This window comes from Triturus cristatus, chromosome 11, assembly GCF_964204655.1.
Source record: "Triturus cristatus chromosome 11, aTriCri1.1, whole genome shotgun sequence".
Taxonomy (NCBI): Eukaryota; Metazoa; Chordata; class Amphibia; order Caudata; family Salamandridae; genus Triturus; species Triturus cristatus.
Genome location: NC_140594.1, coordinates 591,710,808 through 591,715,710, shown reverse-complemented (window position 1 = coordinate 591,715,710; position 4,903 = coordinate 591,710,808). Strand labels below are relative to the sequence as shown.

The following is a 4,903-nucleotide window of genomic DNA, read 5'->3' as shown; positions in this document are numbered from 1 at the left end:
GTCCCCGGCCGCTTCGGGACGATCAAAAAAGTGCGTGCGACCATCCACCTCCACTCGCAGCTTGGCCGGGAAGAGCATGGCGTACTTTAAGTTCAGGTCCCGGAGTCGGCGTTTAACGCCCAGGAAGCTCAGTCTTTGCTTCTGGACCGCTTGGGTGAAATCAGGGTAAAAGTTCACCTCCATATTTTCCAGCTTAACCGGCCCATGTAGTCTGGAAGCTTGCAGGATAGCGTCTCTGTCCCGAAAGTTAAAAATCCGGGCAAGGAGAGGTCGCGGAGGGGCTCCGACCTTCGGCCTTCCCCCGGGAACCCTGTGGGCCCTCTCCACAGCAAAAAATGTACTCAGTCCCCGAGGCTGGAGATGGGTAGCGATCAGGTCCTCCACAAATAGATCCGCCGCCGCTTCCTCCCGTCCCTCGGGTACTCCGATGATGCGGATGTTATTCCTCCGGGCCCGACTCTCGGAATCCTTGAGGCGCCGATCCATAAGTGTGCTCGCCTGACTTAGCCGGCGTACCTCCAGTTGTAGTGCCGCCACCTCAGTCGTAAGGCCCGATGCGGTTTGGGCCAAAGAATCAACTCGATCGTTGGTCTTGGAAAGATCGGCCCTCACCAGGCCAACATCCACAAGGACCGCGTCGATCTTCTGTGCCAGGGTGTCGAACCGCTGGCCCACCGAGGCCTTCATCTCGGAAATGGCGCCCATGACGTCGTGGAGAGTCAGATCCGTGGGCAAGTCCGGGGCATCAGAAGGGCCCTCAGGGGACTTGTGCGGTCCGCCGGGAGATCCCCTCTGGAGGGTATAGCGGTCCATGCTGTTGGCCGGATGGACGGTGCCACGTCGGGTCGACTTGGTCTTTGACCGATCCCCATCTTGTTTCGTGGCCATCGCCGCTGGTCCCACAATCGCACCAGCAACGCCGTAGAGGGCAGGCAATCAGGGCCACGAGCTCCGGGGGGGCCACCCCAGATCGGCGGGGTGGGCCACAGCAGGCAGGCAGGCAGGCAGGGTCCCCCAGCGAGGCCACACCAACACAAAAGGCTCCGCGATCTCACTTGCAGAGACGGTGAGAAAGCGAAAGCGAAAGTGCGGGGTACGCGACTCGCCAGGCCCGGCCCGCCGTTGTTGTTCACTTTGCCACTGTGTCACCCCCCAACGCAAATCCGGGGTTCGGCGAGAAGAAGGCCGCAAACTTCAATCGGTGCTCACTCCGGCACCCGAGGTCCGATTCGAGAACGGAAAACGGGTACCACCTCAGCTCAGGCTCACCAACACAGTCCCCTCAATCGAGGCAGGATGAATTCAGGATAAATGTAGGAGGTTGCGGAGGTCCTCGGGAGCCTCGCACCTACGCGGCCATCTTGGTTGTGCGCTAGGCTCCTCCTCCCTACATTTGACAAGGTTAATTCAATATTGTTGAACGCCCAATTTGCAGATGGGCACCTACTTGCTCTTAATATGTCCTCCCGTATTATAGATTGGCAGCCTTTGATATGCCGTAGCCAGTGAATAGACTTATTCACTAGTGATTCTCTACTCTCAACGTGTGGAGTTTAGTTTAGGGACATTAACCATAAAGACAGTGTGCGTTGCTTTCATTTGGTCCCTATGATTAGGGGGAGGTAGGGAGGTCATTGGGACACACGGTTTTAAGTGAGTCTGGGATTGGGAATCAGATGGTAAAATAGTACTCCTGGAATTAGAATATTTTTTAGCTAGAGAATGATTCTCGAAAAGATACTTAGTACAGGGAGCTTGGGGTATATTGTGAGCATCATATTTATCCTCATACACACAGTGGGGCACAGAAACCTGTACCATTCCTGGCCCTTCTCTCCCTTTCCCAATACTCGGTATTGTGATGGGGGGACACTCTAGGTCGGTGGATGTTGGTTTGGGAGGCAGACTGGAGGAAAAGACCTGACTAGGGAGGTAAGTTCTGTAATTACGTTTTTTAAAGATTCAACCTCGGCCTTAAGAGACTGGACGGTTTAAATCAGGTTATTGTCAGGGCATTTTCAAAAACAAGTTCCATTCAGGTAAGTTTGAGGAGGCGAAATAGGAGCCGTGATATCCACCGGTGTGGTAGTGGAAAGGTCTGCTAAGATTTCAAACCTGTTTGAACAGGGTATTGGGATACCTGGTTGCCTCGTTGTTAGACTTGGAGGAACAGCATGTGAATCCGGGGCTATAGCTACAGTTTGTTTGTGGACCAGGATCTTTGATAATTGCTCATAGGATTTATATGATTTTTTTTAAACATTGGTGGTATGATAGTTGTCGAGGGGACTTTTGTATTGACTACTGTTGGTAGGGGAGCAGGGGGTTTCTCAATCAGAAGATCCTCACACTCTCTGACAAGAGTGTCTATCCGATCCATGACACAGTTGTCAGCAGCACTTTTGGGAATCTTCCTGGCCTTTTTTATCTTCTCTACACAAGTGTTAGAGCCGCTACCACCCCCAGCCCCCTCCATAATTTTACGCTTCCCCATTTTGACACCAACAATGTACAACAGGCCAAAAATTAAAAAACAAGGAGGGACCCTGAATAAATGATTAAGAGGGGAAAGGAGTCAGGGAATAATCAGTACAGAAAACAGGAGCACATTCCACCCACTGGTACGATATACATTGGCAATAAGTCCATAAATCAGAATGTACCCACAGACCAAGCATAATATTTATGTTATTTTTACTTTCATTTATTTATCAAAAATAATTTAATGCATTTTGGTAGTGATGTCACTACTAATGTTCATTTTTTATATAAGAACAAACACATTTTAAGTTTAACATTAACACAATGTATAATTTGGAGCAGAAAAACACAATCATTATACCCGACGCGAAAAGCAATTAGACATACAAACAATACATACAATACATTAATTCATACAAAGGCACAGTAAGTTACCTAGAAAGGACAAAAAACGAAACAATATACCTTACAATATAACATACATAAAAGACAATAAATAAGACAAAATAGCGCCGACGCGCATTTCGGAGATCCCAAAATGTCCAATGAGCTCCTTCTTCAGGGCGCAGGTAGCATAACAGTCTTAATGGAAATGGCCAAATAAATTACTTAAGACCGAATATTAATTTACATGTCGGGCTTCATTCATATAAAAGCTGTCGGTCTGTGGAGCACAAAAACAAAAAAAATGTTTTAGATAAAAAATACAGAAAAAACGAAAACTGTTGGAGCTAAACTTCAATCCTCAAGGACAAATATAGAATAAGAAAAGACCATCACCAAGGAATAGTGCTCAAGACAATATTGAGGTGACGTAATATTGGCAGTGTAGCATTCGTCATTTAACGGAAAACTTTAAACAAAGAGAAATGAAAAAAAAGAGAATTACTGAGGGTCGTACTTAGAGGAAACACCGTCCTGGCGGAACTTATTCCTGTTTTTAGCGTGGTTTCAACACCAATCACAAATACGTAATTTCAGCTGGATACTCAAGCAGGGAGAACCAAATCTAAAAAACACAAGGTAAAAAGAAAGGAATCCAATGTTGTGAAGATAATATATGGTCAGCAACCTATATCAATAAAGATGAAGAAAAAAGAGTGAATCAGAGAATGAAGGACTGGCTAGGGAGTAACATCCACCAAATAATTAAATAGTCAGTCCAAAGTTGACTGAAAGACAAGAAAAGACCAACAAGGCAGTACCCATGGCCAAACCCTTAATAACACCTAACCATGTGAAGTAATAGGTATAACTTACAATAGTAAAAAATACGAAGATATACCTAAGCTGTGTAGTACGCACAATAGATCGGCGTATGCAGGTCATATAACGCAGAATGGCATACAAGAACTAAAAAGAAAACCAAGGCATAATATGTAAATAAGAAAAGGGGAATATACACAGTACGATAGACTTACATGTTGCATAAAGTAGAATAAAATGCAGCGGGTTCAGCCGTGGAGGACTTGTAGGAATACATAAAACAGTCTGCTGCAAAAATCTTCTAGCACCAAGACTGAGAAGACGCGAACTGACCGCTGGTCTAAGTAAATAGGATATCAGCCAGATATGCACAGCGCTCCCCAGGCGGTCACATGAATCTACAATCAAAACCCACAGTGCCAGGTTTAAATAACCGGAAGATACTAGTCAGGAGATATCGCGCAAAAAGCCTGCGAGCGACCTCACCGCTTACCGAAAAAATCCCAGAGTAACTCCTTAGAAACAGCGAGTCCCGCAGCAGGCCGCCAGTCGGGTCGAGACCAGGCTTAGAATACACTTACTTATAGTACCTTCCGGGCAGGAAATGGAGAAAACCACGTAGAACGTGGGGCAGGGAACAATTCATAAAAATAAAAAATGGACAAAGTACCAAAGACGTAAGAAGGACAAATCTAAAGACAAACAAACGGCCATAATGGGAAGGTAACACGAATGGAAAGCCATCTAAAAACGAACAATCGGCCAAATAAGGAAAAAGAAATATAAATAAATAGCCAACTAAAACAAATAGTGCAGAAAGAAAAAGAGGGACTACACGTTAAAGTTTATAAACAATCAAAAAGAAAAAACTATAACATGATGCGAAAAAAGACCTGACATGGATATGAAAAGAAAAAAGCGAGCCTCAAACCAGCACAGTGAATAGAAAGCTCAATGAGAAAATTCAGATAATGGCATCCTCCCAGGGATTGGACTCATTGAGTCCTTTGTCAAATGTCTGGAGGGTGTAAATCCAAAACAACTCTCTCTTGCGCCTAAGGGCATCGATGTTACTATCTTTAGGCGGGAGTATATGTTCAAGGATGGTCCAACGGAGATCCTTCACCGAATGCCCACAGCTCGTCCAATGGTTTACCATAGGGGCTCCAGTACGGTGGTTCAGTATAGCTGATTTGTGTTTGCTAAATCTCACTCT

General features: G+C 45.8%; 1 long non-coding RNA gene across 1 annotated transcript; it reads right to left on the bottom strand.

Moving 5' to 3' along the window:
* Nucleotides 1-2,696: 2,696 nt before the first annotated feature.
* Nucleotides 2,697-4,274, bottom strand: LOC146785143 (uncharacterized). Its single transcript, XR_014970922.1, has 4 exons — nt 4,181-4,274; nt 3,903-4,085; nt 3,383-3,490; nt 2,697-3,145 (listed from the first exon to the last, which is right to left on the bottom strand). It is a non-coding gene; the product is annotated as an uncharacterized LOC146785143 (long non-coding RNA).
* Between the last annotated feature and the right edge of the window lie 629 nt (nt 4,275-4,903).